The sequence below is a fragment of the Branchiostoma lanceolatum genome, chromosome 12 (genome assembly GCF_035083965.1).
Source record: "Branchiostoma lanceolatum isolate klBraLanc5 chromosome 12, klBraLanc5.hap2, whole genome shotgun sequence".
Taxonomy (NCBI): Eukaryota; Metazoa; Chordata; class Leptocardii; order Amphioxiformes; family Branchiostomatidae; genus Branchiostoma; species Branchiostoma lanceolatum.
Genome location: NC_089733.1, coordinates 4,006,898 through 4,023,375, shown reverse-complemented (window position 1 = coordinate 4,023,375; position 16,478 = coordinate 4,006,898). Strand labels below are relative to the sequence as shown.

Sequence of the window (16,478 nt, the reverse complement as noted above, 5' to 3'; positions counted from 1 at the left end):
ATTCACACCTGTAGATGGGAGGGGTCCGTGTATGCTATGATGACGCTGACAAAATGCAAGTGGAGTTGAATAATTTTGCATGAAACTGTAGATGTTGATGTTATGGATGGTTAAATGAGAATCAATTCAAGTCACTATAGGAACCGACCATACCGTATGGTACGGTATACACCTCATGGTGGGTAATTTATCATCCCATCTCTTGAACTACAGATGTCACGCGGCCGGACCCAGGAGGTACATCTGACCAGAAAGCCGATAGTGCTGGTCCCTGCTGGAACAACAACTGTCCCCAGGCGTGCGGCAAGGGTGGACATGACTGAGTATGCGTCCACCACGTAGAGATTCACAATACATATACCAGCGACCAGGTGAAGAGGGAAATCCTCCAGGCCTTCGAAAATGAGGGCATCCCATTGAGGTATATAAAGCAAATAATGATTAGTTATGGTAATACAGTACATTGTCCATGTCAACATGGTGAATGCTCTACTACGCAATCACAACTATGAAGGTCCACCGTATTTCATTAATAAGGTCTGGGTTTGGGCTTATAGCTTCGTTTTCTGGCCATAGACTTCGACTTCCTCAGAATTGCTAACCTAAATAACCTGGAGGTGATGGGCGTGTATTGTGTGCCTGCATCTACATTGTTGAGAAGGAAGGGGTCCAGTCAGTGACAAGAAACATACCTAGGGTATTTCTTTATCCTCGTGAAATACTCGCGTGGCACCGCCCCGGTGTATTTGGCATGGTACTGCCGGGATGTGAGTAGTGTACACAAAGACAAAAGAGCCTCGGCATTTCTAAATCCTTTGAGCGAAGGACACGACATTGGCAGTGCTGGTGAGGTCAGGATTGACAGCCTGCAGGGTCGCCAACTGACGGCAATCCTGCAGGGTAAGGGAGTCCAGGACGTGCCCCACAGAATCTCAGAACGAAAGGCTCTCCTAAAGCGGCTGCTGGGGGGAGCAGAAATGGTGAGATATCTGTTCCTAGTCTTAAAAATCAGAACAGCAATGAAATTGATAATCATCACCGTTTGAAAAAGGCAGCCCTTAAAAATTAACTACACAGCTAACAAATATAAAATGTATATGTGCACTGAAAAAAGAACTAGAGAAGAAGATTGCCAGACTGGAGGACAACGACAAGCTGAAAGATCATGTCAGCCTCCAACAGTCCAAACAAATCTTGAAGTAAGCACCATATCTTTACATTTTATTACAAACAACACCCTCCAAATTAATTTTGGACTTTCTATTGAAATGCTTGTAGCCTTTGACAGCTTAAACCTTATAGAGTTGAAACTTTGTAAACAACTTCCTTGCCACTTAATGCATCATAATGACCCCAAGCTTGTTTATTCCACCTTTTAGTGCTATGTTTGCATGTATGCTCCTCAACTAAGGGTATTATAATAATATTCTGTGTCTCTGTACAGGAACAAAAAAAGTAGCCCAAAGCCCACCGAGCAGGACGAGAGCAACGATCCGTCGGCCTCCCCGTCCCTCAGTCCAGCTAAGGTGCCGCCTCTCCGTCCCCCGTCCTCGCCGTGGCGAAGAAACGAAAGCGGGTGACCACGCCCCACAACAACGCCCCGCAGAAAAGAAAAAATTACTTTGAGTATAGGACCTATCCACCTAAGCCCCTTAAGGCTGACCAGTACATCGCAGTGGCGTTCAAGGATACGTACTATGTGGGCAAGGTGAAATCTGTTCGCGGAAAGATAGCAGAGGTCAAGTATCTGGAATACCATGGGTGCGGGATGTACAGCCCCACTAAGAAGGCTGCCGTAGAGACCGAGGACAAGTATGTCCTTGCCGTAGATCTGCCCTTAAGAGAGATGACGGAGGGAAAGATTGTGGTGCATGCGCAAGATGACGAGACTACACCTGCTACGCTGAAGCCTGCGCACATCTCGGCCTGCCATCCCTTCGCTCCAGACGTTCGACTCTGCCTTTAAAGTTTGCCAAATCACTCATGGTGTCTGATCAATATCGTCACCTCCTACCGCCCACAAGAGCGAACATTAGCCGCCGTCAGACCCGCTCTGCGAACAATCTGGACATATCTAGTTATAGAACTGAACGCTATAGAACAAGTGCAATCCCGCACATGGTTCGTGTTCTCAACATGAAATTCGAAGCCTCCCTTTAGTGTTTCTATAATGAGACATGCCCGCAGTCAGCGCATTTTTTTACGTCGTTTAACAGACAAGGAAAACGTGGCACTGCACTCAAGTTTTTTTTATAACTTATTTCAACAGTGCCACGTACAGAGAACAGGGACAGTATACCCATTTCTACACCTGGGCTGAGTAAGGAAAGTCGTGTAAAGTGCCTTTCCCAAGGGCACAACATCGGTGGTGTCAGGGGATTCGAACCCGGGCCCGCTGGGTTCTGGGAGGAAGACCCTACCGTTACGCCACACGACCCCACATTTCCGCAGTTCCGTCCTCCAGGTAGTCATCTCCCTCTTCCTTCTCCTCACCGCAAGTCAGCATCAGGTATGTGTTTCTATGCCATATGTTGTGTACTGCCTCTGGATTAGTAGTTTTAAAAGAACATTACTACTACTTCTAAAGTGTTGAATCAGGGAAATTACGAAGGATCTTTTTTTCATGATGATATGTTACATTTTCATGATTCATAAAGAGTTATGATTTTTTTTCTTCAAACTTCAGATCATCAAGCTGTTGAATCACACCCACAAATGCGTGTCATTTACAACGGAAATGAAGGCTCTTGAGAGCTTTGCTGACAATGCCAAAGCAGAACAGGTCACCAGGAGCAGTTGAAGTCTGGACATACGACAACCTCAACATAATGGAATGGATCAGACACGTTAGGAGAGGTATCATTGTTTTCAATCTTTGTTTAGTAGAGGGACATGTCTTGAAATGCGCTTATCTTGCACACTTTCAAAGTAACTTTTTACGTTTACCTATACCAGGCTAATTCTCCCTGCTAGACTCATCTTTTCTTGTTTAAGTTCTTTAGATCACAGCGTATTGAACTAATTCGAAGGTAGCCATGGTGCTTGTACAATTCAAAGTTTGTTGTCTAACTAGGTTGGAAACTATATTTGACCCATGAAGTAAATAAGACATGGCGACAAATTACATGGGAAACAAAATGCTGTCAGTAAATACAGTAAATGCTCACATTATTTCCATTGTCTCTATTAAAGGTGTCAGGTTGGTGGTCCCAGTAACAACCCCCCTCAAGTCAGTGTGTATTAATAGTTCCAATTTCACATAATCATGGGGCTGCGTCACTTGCATCATTAGTGATTCATTATGTCAGTGCCTCACACCTGTATAATATTAAATTTGTATACCATCGTCTGTTTGAAATGTTGTCAATGCTTCTGTTGCTTAACCCAGTTGTAGCACCTCATAAAGTAAGGAATAAATCTTTAAAGTTCAGCTTGATATGTCAATACAGGGCATGCGACAGGACCTTACAGAGATGTGACATCTTTTAAACCTTTCTCACATATTGATGAAGGGGACAAGCACGGTGCCCTCATGTTCCAGGGGCAGATTAAAGAACATCACCTACTTCTTGATATGATTAGGAATTGGCCAGACGAGTGTACTTGGTATTACTTTGTACTAGTATTGGTTTCCATACTGGTTGAGCGAATGCTGGCAATCTCTTCTTGAGTACTGTTTGAGAGGCGTATAAAACATGTTACCCCAAGGAGTAGGGGTCCTCAATTACTCACTACAACTATTTATATATATACAGGAAGAGAGAGATGATCTGTCCAGGCTGCAGGCATAAAATGCAAAGGTGCTGGAAGAGAACGGCAACTTGAAGGCGGCAAACGCCAAGTTGGAGGAGGAGAAGCCGAAGTTTATGGAGGCAAACGCCAAGTTGGAGGAGGAGAACAACAAGTTAAGACAGGTAAATTATGGAATGCAGAAGAAAGCAAGACAAATGTTTTTGAAAAATGATTCGTACTTTATACAAATGTCCATTCAAACCATCTATACACTGAGTATTTATGTTAATTTGGTAACAGTTTTACTTGTTTACACAGCTTTGCGTACATGTAGCAACTCCACCACCATTTATATTTTTCCACAAAACTAGAAACTCACATGAGCATCAAGTTAAATCTGTATATTCACAATTCCAACACATCTTAACGGTATGCAACGTGTCATGTTTTATCTACAGACTCCAAAGCATTCTGCAACAAAACCAGAGGGTGCTCCGCCCACCAAGAAGATGAAAATCGAAAGTGTCTCCTTAAGGATGATGTATTCTTTTAAGTCCACTGATATACATGTAACTCATGACTCACAGTTAAGATGTCTTCAAAATAACCTACATTGATCTTCTTCAACAGGGAATAATCATATAGTCTCCATATAACCTTATTAGAGCTAGAGTAATGAACTACCAAAATGAAAACTAATGACTGAACATGGTATCATCTTTTTTAAATAGAATATTTCAAGAACATTAGTATGTATTGCATGCTTCCAGGGGGTGCGTTTGGGGTGGCCTTGCATGTAGAAAAAAACATTATCCTTGTGTACATACTGTTGTGGTATTACATTGATTGCTTTGAATATTGTGACATGTGTTCTATACCATCCACCATACCCTGCATTTCAAGTGCTTATGGCAACAAATTGCAACATTTTCTTATTATATAAATGATAATAGTAGCATTCCATGATCATATATAGATGTTTGTACAAATTATGCATCCTTGATGTTTCTGAATATCGAATACATGTATTAGAAAATTGAATATAACAAAACAATATCACAAGTTTTCATATGCTTCTCTGCTTCGCAATAGTGTTGTTTTTAGTGAATCGTGGTACAAGGTTTCAAACCGTTGTGTTTTCTATGATGTCATAAATGGAAATCAACTTATCTGGCAGCAGGAATCAAGAACTAGATGTGTGATTCATTCCATGTTCAATAACATGCGAAGGATATATATTTTGTACAAACGTCTATGTTCATTGATTAAAACTTATGATGGTTGCTTGTAATCCGGAATTGTTGTACAGTAGTGACATTGACATCTTATCAAAACTCCGGTGCTAGTAACTCACAGAGGACAATTTTTTTGTATTAAATTTCAGCTAATCAACCACTTGGGATTACAGCGCCATTGAGGTTGGCCAGGAGGTGGGCGTGCTTTATACGCAGCCCAAACAATGCGTATTCTACGGGGGAGTAGAGCACATGGACCTGGCAGAACGCGTTAAAGTTGCCTTCTATAGGACGAACAAAAAAGGGGTTATCTTCAAAACAGTGGCAGAGAGGGACTGGTTAGAACCTAACTACATTATCGACAACAATGTGCAGCAGTTGAAAGATGGGTCTACCCTTTCCCTCTCTAAAGCTGAGGAAGAGAGGCTTGATAAGAAATTCAAGATGTACATGTTGTACTGGGAACCTGAACAAGTCCTAAGTACAGAGATACAGGGATTTACAAGGATATTTGTTTGATATCTTACCGTTTTGATATTCAGTCTGAAAAGTTGTTGGAGAATACTAACTTTTTGTGAGATTTTAATTTTGTGAGGTCTTTTGTCATGGCTGAAATAATGGACCCTACTTACATGTATGATAAGGTACCAAGAACTTTTGAGCATAGTGTGCCAAGATGTTTTATAAGCTTCTCTGCTAGATCAAGGGTCTCTGTAACCCATTTCGTTTTGTTTTGCGCTTACTTGTATTCCAGGTCTGTCTTCATTGCCTTGTACAATGTAAAATGTAAAAAGCGACTTTTGCAGGCTTCATGTAGTGGTAATGAAAAGTCATTCAGTGTGTTATTGGCATCATGTGCACTGTTTGAGTGTTAGAATTGTCTCATAAATCATATTATTGATATCCCATATTGATAATACAGTACTTTTTTAAATTACTTTCTGTACCAGAATGTCACCCACGGCATACACTTGTGGCATCGTGTGGTGCAATCCGTAAGGTGTTTCGCCCAGAACCGAGAGGTTCCGGGTACAAAACCACGGTATACTTTGCCATTGGTGTTGAAAACATGTAGGTTGTAACACTATCACATATCAACATAATAATATACTTTTGTGTAAAGTCGACCCAACTGACGATTGGTACGGGAAGTTTAGCCCCCGGTAGGGAGACACCTACATACATATTCCCGGAGGAGGTTCGGTGGGTGATGGGGGAGAGATACCCGGACGACCCACTTAAGCTGGCGGGCGGCAGGGTGGAGACCCAGGCATCGGTACGTACATGTTTACTGACGCCAGGTCCCTTTTTGTCAGGATAAGACTTCATACTTTGAACAACTTGTGTTATTTGGGTAGAGAAGATGATATCTCATGGAATTGAGGTCCTTATTTACATAAGAAAGTTACCATGTTACCATGTAGTGTACTGATTTTGTTCCTCATCCTTTCTTTCTTCTGTAGGTGTACCGCGTCGACGTGGTCGACCTGGCCAGCACCACCTGGCCTACCTGCCGCTGTGGGGAGCAGGGGAGTGGCCGGGCCGGAGGGCCAACTCGTCGCAGGCAACACCTTACCAGCGCGAGCGGCAGCTCTGATTTGTAGGAACGGGAAACAAAGGGATGCAGTAGTCGAAACGTAGTTCATTGTGTGCGTAAACGTATTATATTGTAGTTGTTTGGTGAGTAAACATCTGTTGAAAAATTTGCATGTCTCATAAACTGACATTGATAGATGCGTCACTGTTTAATCTTTGCACGCGGTTGTACTTGATGTTGTTTGCCCTTTTTCGTGATCTCAGAGTACCTTGCAGCCTTGGAAGACACCGCCACCAGCCCTGAGGACCGCCAGTTCCGCAGGACAGTCAACACTTTCATCAACAAGAAGGCAAAGACTACGCGCTTCTACAAGAAGGAGTAGACATCTCTGGTGAGTACAGCATGATATTGGTCTAGACAACCTGAAACCTACAATTAATGATAAGTAGAGAGGTAGCCCCTATAGCAGGCTTAAGACTTGATTGATGTCTAAGATGTAAGCCATCAAAAGCTTAGCTACAAGGTAAGGTACTGCCCTCATACAAAAGCTTAGAGCTATATAGACAAAATTCAAGCAAAAGTTTAATCTACAATATTTCCATTTTATTGAATTAATTCATAAGTTACTCATTTGTTTGTTTGCACACTTCACTTTATGTAAAACGTTGACTCTTGAAAAAACCTACAGGTTTCTGGCGCTTCTTTGCATATTCTATTTTGATATTATATTTTAGGACTGTTGTGTGTGCATTAAAACTAGACACAAACTCTATATTTCACAGGAAGACTGGCCCACGACAAGTTGTCTGCGGTTTTGCTGTAGACGGAGAGACATATTGGTGTCAGAAGGCTTCCTTCAGAGGCCCAGACAAGCTAACTGGAAGGCTACTATTCCACCCTCAACCATTGGCATCCGAAGATGACTCCATTCTGTAATTTACCAGCCAGCCAAAAATGTGTGTTTTCAAGGAGAAGTGCTTCTGTTCAAGTTGATAAGTAAATTCTAAACTACCTTGTGTATCTCCAACCTCAGGCACATTTTTGCTGTTCTGCATTTCAACGGGAACCTTAAGAGACAGATGCAGAACACTAAAGATGGCAGGGCTTACTACAGGGTGACCTACCCGAAGTACAAGCTCGGGGAAGAAGTGGTGAAGAAAGTAGCAACACCACCAACATACAGTAAGTATAATCATGGTACATTCATGTCTTGATAGGAGGTCAGAGAGTTTTCACACTTTTTTTTTCTACCTTGTGTTTGTATTCCATCACAAATAGTTGTCTTTGCATGCTGTCTTGCTGCTACGTGTAGAAAATATGTATTGTTTTAATATGATCTGAACATGACAGTTAGCATTCTGTACTTTCTGCAGAATATGTCCGTGACATCACAGGAGACCCGGGACTAGTACTCGAAGGTTCCTAAACCTCTCTGTAGCCAGTTCACGGACAGACGGTCCAGACAGGAAGCCATCGTGCGTAAGAGAGGATCGAGACAACCACACTGCTTTACCCAACTGGTAAGTTACCATGAATGGTGAAATTTTGTGCAGCAATGCTGTTAGTAAACCATACATACACATACATAAACATACACACACACACACACACACACACACACACACACACACACACACACACACACACACACACACACATTTATATATACACACATACATATACCAATACAACGGCCAACTGACAATTGATTGGAGTGTTTACATTGCATGTTGTAGGCAAGGCCCTTGCTGTATTGATTCTATAAAGTTGTGTGGACCAAGGGCCATCAAAACCGGAGATGAGCACCGCCCTATGCCTAGTCTGGTGAGGGAAGGACTTTTTTTTATATGCAACAAGTATGTCATGTATGTTGGGTGCTGTTTGTTTACTAATAGCTATTCCTCTTTTTGTCTTTTTTTGTTACAGAGGAAGAGCAGAGCATGATGAAGGTTCAACTTGCAGCTAAGGCAAGTAACTCAAGTGCTAGGGCAAACGTACGGACAACGAGAACCTGCAAGAAATGCAAGTAGCCCATCAAAAGGCCATCCCAAATGGGTTTGCCCCAGTACTAGTACCCAGCCGTAATGCATGGACTTTGTAGTTCAGCCTTCATTTTGGTAGTGCTTTGTGTACTTTCTATTGTTAGTACAGACTAACTCTTGTCAAACTAGTAATGTGTATGCACGTGTTTGAACAATGTATATGAATATATTGCTTTGTTACTGTATGGCGACCATCGCCTAACATTCTTGGAAGCTGATATTTTACTTATGGATGTTGTTATAGTGACTGGAAAAATTAAACGTGAGAAAGTTTTTTTTTTAACTTGCAGAAGAAACAAATATTGTAGTTACTTGCTTCAAGGTCATGATAGTGACGTCACGCCCTATTCCTAATTAGCCCCACTTTTTAGTTGTTGGGCGTTATTTAAAAGTTAAACTAATAAAGGATTTCCACATACTAGCAGGCTGAGGATTGGGAGCTGTTTTTGTTGTTGTTTCGATGTTGAACTATTTTAGGGGCTAACCTTGGTTTTCCCCATACTAGTAAGTCGAGGATTGTGAAATATTTAGTTGTGTACATTACATGTCCTACACCAGGAAAAACCCAAGACAACCTACAGAAAACAGCGCCAGGACACATGGACGAAAGAGCAGTTAACAGCAAAGCTAAGAGAGATGCGGGACCAGTGGTATAATATGAGGCCAGAACTTCGGCTTCTTGGGCCAGAGGCGATACTGGCTGAGGTAACAATCGCTAATATCTCGTCAAAGTGTCGTTACATACACTGTTCGGAGGACATAAACATCACAGTAAATACCAAAACGAACGTAAAGCATGAAACACAAATTCAACCCAGTACAAAATACTGAATAACAAATGAGCAAAATGAAATAACACTTGAAAAGTTTTTTTTTCCATTACTAACAAAAATTTATCATAAAACCAAGGTCATCATAACATAACATGATCAAATCAACAATAGAGTAACCGTGTCATAAAACATAAAAGAAGTTAAATGGACATGTCAGATGTACTTTGTAAACTGCTGATGTGTTGGTGTCCTGTCCTCTCTCATACGTCATCTGTGCTCAGAGGCAATACGGTAACCTTCAAAATCATTGTGCAGTATCTCCTAGTATTCAATAACCATATTACGAAGTACAAGATAGCAGTCGTGTTGATATGTCAGTCTCTGTTTCAGGAGACGGTGTATTCAGAAAAGAAGAGAAAAGCGACCGCCCAGGATGAGCAGGAAAACCCCAGTTTTATTCTGAGTTGGTTGACGAAGCAAACCTCCGTGACGGTAAATATTACTAACCAATGTTTGTAACCTCTGCAAAATGCATCTCCTTCAAAATGTTGACAGTAAAGCAAACAGCACTTTACACCTTTGGAAGATGCCGTTTCACAGGGCAGGAAACCCTTTGCTTCCACAAGCGACGCAGGGGAATCAGGAGAAACACGACAGATCAGAACGACCTGCAGTGCTTTTACTGATCACGGAAATGAGAAATCACCAACATCTCATCTATCGAGAAGTAAGCTTCGGTCTTCTCTTAAGTATAATAGATCTGTGCCATTGTTCAGTTAGTTGGGGGAAAGGGGTGTACCACTGGTCAGATGGGGGACAAATACAACGGTAAATATGTGTGATATATCAAAACCAAAGAATAATTTAAAACTCTAACGTTTTTTTTCTGCTAAAGCTGGGATAAAATTAAACAAAAAAAGGCACAAGTAAGACAAACCATGCCAGAAGTCACAGCTGCGACACCTTACTTTAAGAACAAAGCGCCCGTAATTCCAATATTGGCAGAACAAGTTAATAAACGCCGTCTGATAGACGTTTCTTGTTGAAGTTCAAAGAAGTTTCCCCGACGAGAGAAGAGGGAAATGGTACACAACTACTAAAAGGTCTGTACGATCTTAGGATTGAGTTATTTGAATACGACACAAGTATCGCACATGTAGGTCATGTAGGAGTGTTATTCAACAATGCAATTAAAGCAATCATAAAAGACGCACAAAGTACCCACACCAACCCATACAGCAACTACACTGAGCAGCATTCTACTAGACATGAACTACTGTGAAAATGTGACTGTGAAAATGTGACGGTAAGAATTATTTTTTCATGTGAATCTAAATTTGGTGTGTGGAAGTCAATTCCAGGCAATAAATAGTAATCACAGTAATCATTAAATTTGCTGCAATCTGCCCTTAAAGATAGAAGCCCTGAAAACCTTCATCACCAAAGAATGCACAAACTACATAGCTGCTGTTCTCCCCACCAAACAGCAGGTTATAGATGTAACTCGTTGTGAGTATGAGACAAAACATCCCATAGCATCATGTTTGAACAATACATGTAAGAAATGTGGAGTTCAAAATCTGGAGCAACACTTTAAAGCAGTGATGGAGGGAAGAGAGGACAATATCATCAGGAATATGTCACCATTGCTACAACACCAGACAAGCCTGGAAAGAGTGTGGTATCCTGTGTGTAACAAAGAACATCTCACTACGAGAGTTCATGGCTGAGTACAAGAACAAGATGGTCGACCTCCACACGCCTGTCGACCCCCACACGCCCGTCATCCTCACTCCAGTCGACTTCAACACTTCAACAGACACAGGCGCTTCGACTTCCACGGGTGCTTCCACCTCCACAGACATTTCCACTTCCACGGACGACAGTCAGACAACTTCCACGGTGCGCACCAGTGTACCGCTACGGATGTGGATCCAACCAACAGCAGCTGCATTTTAACATAATTAATACATTTCGATTAAAACCAGTTCTGTTCTTTCCAGCGACATAGTTCAGGGCATGGCTGCTGTTCTATTCTCTGCCAATCATGCAGTTGTCTTACCAAATGCCCACTTCGAAAACTACGCGTTGCTAGTGACTGGAGTCCCTATTCTTCTTGGAGAGAGCATCACCCAAGACCAGATCAATATAGCAGAGGATCACCTCAGACAGTTTGCCGAGGGTTTCCAAGAACTCTATGGTATGTCCATAAAAGAATGGACATACTCCATGGTATGTCCACAAATCGTCTCTTATCGCGGTCTTCATTTTCAGGGTCGTTTTCTTCGAAGAAGATACACACGCCCTGTAATACGTCGTGAGGGTCTGGCCCTAAGGCCCTTTTAATTTCGCGTAATTCGTAGGGAAGCTTGCTTTTGGGTGGGAAGTGTTGGGTCGACAGGATAAATTTCATCTTCATTGGAATCTGTTCCCTCCCGTAACGACCACTCCATAAGCGCTAGTGCAGCGCCATTGAAGGTGTTAAACAACTTCATCTCTTCAGTCCCTTCGCGTTATCATGAAAGTTGACTTTACAAACTGATAGATCTACGTAGATGTACGGAACAAAGTGGAAACGACGACTCAAATGCGCTTGGTTTGATCTGATGACATTTACATAAGACCAGGGGTGTTAACAACCCACAAGTCGGTCGTCATTGGCTAATTGTCGGTGACGTTCGGTGACCTCCTAACAGCCATATGATTGGACCTCGCTAGTGTACCGGAGGGGGGGGGGGGGGGGGGGGTGGTATGGCTCGGGGTAGGCATAGAAGAAAGTAATTAATGGGGATGAATTAATGTTGATGTACTTGGAAGAGTTAAATGGCATGATTTCCTACCTGGTTACAAACAAGTCCCTCAAAAAAGGATTTCATCTTTTTTCAGGTTTACAAAAGACAGCAGAGGCCATGTCACAATGCAATACAAGATGTGGTCTACGGATACCGTCTGGAGACCCAACACCACTGACCCAGATGTGCTAATATTCAAGGAAGAGGAAGGAAGGGCAGCCATCTTTTGTCAAGCAGCCATCTTTTGTCAAGCCTCAATTTGAGGAGGAAGATTTGAGGAAACTTAAATCTTCAATTGAAAAAAAATGAAGGACCATCTCAATTATAACCAAATGCAGTGGTGGCAGACATTCCTACAAAACCCAACTGCCATCCACGACCAACCATCTACACCACCATCCTGGTTTCTCCATCACCTCCTCCCATACTAGCCTTTACTACCTGAACCACCAACATCCGACGAAGGGCAGAGGACAGCACTGCAGAGCCTGCTAAACAAGGAGCTGACTTGTCCTCCTGTGAGTCACTACATTACCATGCTAACTTTATTCAGCTACATAAATTTACTGTTATTTGGGTCATCTGCATGTACAATACTTTCAATAACCCAGTGAAACAATCTTCTTAAACTGAAATGTACGTTTGGGTTGTTTTCTCTTCATGCACTTGATTTGCATCATATCAACAACGTAAAACTAAAACATCGCATTACAGTCTTAGCTATGAATAAAAAGGACATAAGAGATGCTGTAAGTTTGAATGTGGTATTTTCATGTCCGCGGTTTTCACATACCCAAAATATTATGTTGTCTGTACCGCTCCCAACTGTTACTACAATGAGCTCAAAGATTCTATAAAGTCTTTGTTTTCACCGTGCTGCAACATTAAATCCCCATCAACGTAAATGAATTTACAGTATTTGTCTATAGAGGTTACACTGCCTTATGTCTCAAATCCTATATGTCAAAAATCACACCTGACTCGTAACATATTCCTGCAGCATCGTGGCATAAGTAAACAATAAGAAAAAGGATGTTTTTGTTGCTTCAATTGCTACCTGTAAAAACTATTTACTTCCTCATGCTTAATGACTTGTAACAAAGATCCTTGATATTTCTACCTCAATAGTTGGAAAGCACAATGGATGATGTGATGATGATACTTTTTGTGAAGCCAACCCTTTTGTGAAGTCATTATGATTGCAAAGCAGATGTATACTCCAGGCTCATGTCCAGATTCATACGAACTTGGTAAACATGCATGAACTTGGTAAAGATGCATGAACTTGGAGTAATGCTTGTAAAACGTGACACATACTTTGTCCTTATAGTTTCTTACTGAATCTTTTAATAGGTAGCCACCAAAGGATATAAGAGACAACAAAATCGACAACAAAACAGGCAAAGAGGAGGCAATGGAAATCCACGGAAGAATGACATGGTTGCATGTTTTGATGAAAAGACTGAAAGACCAAAAGTAGGAAAAGTAAAATGGATTATTGCTGAAAAAGCCAAAGTACTGATGTACAAGGGAGCTCTAGGTAAAAATATGTTCCATATAAGAACAGTGGGGGAAGGCCCATGTACATGTTTATTGACAAAGAAAACATTGCTGCACATTTCAAGCTAATTGCTGATAAAATCCTACCCAATATTGTTGGGAAATTGCAACAAACATAGTTTGATCCATTCTGCTTTTAAAGGCACTCTGTGTAACATTTTGGAAAAAAAAAAACACGTGAAAAAAATATATTCTTAGCATCAAAATGTTCACACAGCAGTTTTGTAACACATGTTAACTTGATATAACAAATAACTTTCATATAACTTACGACATTGTTGGAAAATAAAATCAATGACTCAAAATGTGATTTCATATATCCAGCCAGTAGACCCATTTGAGAGATGGAGTGAACAAAATCGATCGCTGGCCAGGCTTGAGGAAATATGGATGGACACATCGCGGCTTCAATTCGAAAGGACAGCAGCGAGGGCACAGTGGGTCCAACTCTACTTCCTCTTTGATCTTGAGTTTTTTTGTATGTGCATCTAAATCCCTAGTCTCACACTGAGACATCATGTGGACTACCCGATAATCCAACTTTCCAAATCTAACGGTTTTTTTTCTTATTGTCATATTAGGAGAAGACGAGTTAAGGCATTACCACGGACTGCAGTTGGAGGTCAGTAATTTTGTTATGACATTTGTAGTAGATATCCAATAAGGCCTGTGTTATATTTGATTGACTTCTAAATCTCTGACTGTTATGTCACATGGTTCACGTCTATTCAATCATGTGTTGGTCATTTTTCATTTTGCAAGCAGTCATGACTCAGGGCAAACTCGCTGACAAGAATACCAGGAAATACTGTAAATGCAGAAATGTTAACTGTTGAAACAATAGAAGTGCTTAGATGCTTAGACAAGTGTTAGACGGGTAAAACTTTTCGTGGTGGTTTTTAGTTAACGTTAAAGATAAAACCACAAATATAAAACCACAAAGATAAAACCACCGCGAACGTTTCTGCACTTACAGTACTATCTTCTGAGGATGCGTTCACTTCACAACCTTCTTGGGTCATCTATTAGGCTAATCGCGCCCCTAGCGACCAGTTAGGGGCTGCAATCAAATTTGTCAACAAGGAGTAACCGTTTTTTTGTGTTTTTTTGCAGATATGACACCGACGCAGGATCGCATGCGCGCGTGCTGGGACCATTGATTTCTACCCTTTGAAACACAGAAAAGAGTTCAGATTTAGTGATTCAAAAGCAGATATGTGTACAAAATTACATGATATACATTGTTTTTAGTGACACTCATTTTAATGTCCTGTTGACAAGTTAACATTTAGATTTGTATGTACCAGTAATTGTTTTGCTGAAACATTTTGAAATGGTATCATGAAAGAAATAAAAGTAGGTTTGTTTTGTTTTGTTTTCTAGAATCATTTGTATCATACAGAGAAAACTTGGTGGACTTATGTCCCGACATTATTGTTATACGAGGCAACGATAGATGTACTTCATAACTGCAACTACTGTTAAAGCTCCGATCTTTATAATAAACAGAACTTTTGAAGGATAAGTCTGCGAGTCTGCGTTATTACTATAGATAATATCTGAGTTCGTCTTTTCCTTCAGATAAAGACGCCCTAAAAACCCAGGCTCACAATAAAAATAACAAGGGGCTTTGGTATCAATTTAAAGGTGAGGAAAGGACTTTCCCGCGATGTAAATATCTAATTGGATTCTGTAAAACATGCACACACAAATAAAGTGACCATAAGTCGGCAGTCCCGTATGGCCCCACATGACCCCATTTAAAAGTGGTCTTAAAATAAAAAAAGACAACTTTTTTTAGTTTTCAGTTATTCTGTAGATTGTAAGGTTACCCTCAACTTCAACATATTTTTTTATCGTGTTTTCAAGGATTTTCTACTTGGTAGTTAGTAGGTAGGTAGGTATATAATTTTGTAGAAATGAAAGTAAGACGATACTGAGGCAAAATTCCCTTCTCCGTAACAACGGGATGGAGTCCAGCTGCCCACGTCGTTACGTTTCTGTTGAGTGTCTGTTGCACGTGGGAGGTAGGGAAAACTCAGGCGGTAACGCTGGCATTCTCGGGATAGACGTGTCCCTTGTGTGAACTATATATCACTATGCGCTCTGTGTGTTGCCATCTGTTGTTTCGTAATTTGCCGCACACAAATACCGTATGAGTCTCCTGTTTGCTGAAAAGAAATCGGGGCACAATCTTCCCTTGCAGTCTTTGCAATATCCTTAGTGACTATCTCAGCAAATATCTTTCCTGTTTGGTGTAAATTTGACTTTGAATTCTGGTTGAAAACTTCAGGCTTTTAATGCCTGTGCTACTTATGATAACGTGGATACGTCGGACTGACGTATCGGTCGTTCCCACTGCTGGGATTGGGGTGCGATGATGCCTTTGTCAAATCAAGCTTACCGCAATCACTAGCTGCAGAAGAATGCAGCATTTATTCAATCTTAAATCCCACCCTTATACCTTCTTCTACCACTCTACCACACTATACGGTTTGGAAATGTTGTAAGTGTTTCAAAGTATGCAAAATTTCCTTGACCGTACCCGGAAGCTTAAATCAGTTTGCAGTTTCATAAAATTCAGCAAGGTGGCGCCTAAGACTGGGTAAAAGTCAGTGGGGCACCAAAAGGGGGGGAGCGAAATGTCCAGTGGCCCACCCCAGTAGCCCAGCCCATCGAATCCGCAAACCCAGTGGCGGTTTGTTTAATATTTCAACACCTTTCACAGAGGTGAAGTTCGTGGTAAAATCTGACATGGAAAGGATAGCATGGCAAGCAAGACCATTCGTCAAGGAAGTTAGAACGAT

The 16,478-nt window shown here is 41.3% G+C and overlaps 1 long non-coding RNA gene across 1 annotated transcript; it reads left to right on the top strand.

Moving 5' to 3' along the window:
• Positions 1-12,146: 12,146 nt before the first annotated feature.
• On the top strand, positions 12,147-14,292 carry LOC136446260 (uncharacterized). The gene is made up of 3 exons (XR_010757541.1): positions 12,147-12,629; positions 13,465-14,108; positions 14,253-14,292. It is a non-coding gene; the product is annotated as an uncharacterized lncRNA (long non-coding RNA).
• Positions 14,293-16,478: the final 2,186 nt, after the last annotated feature.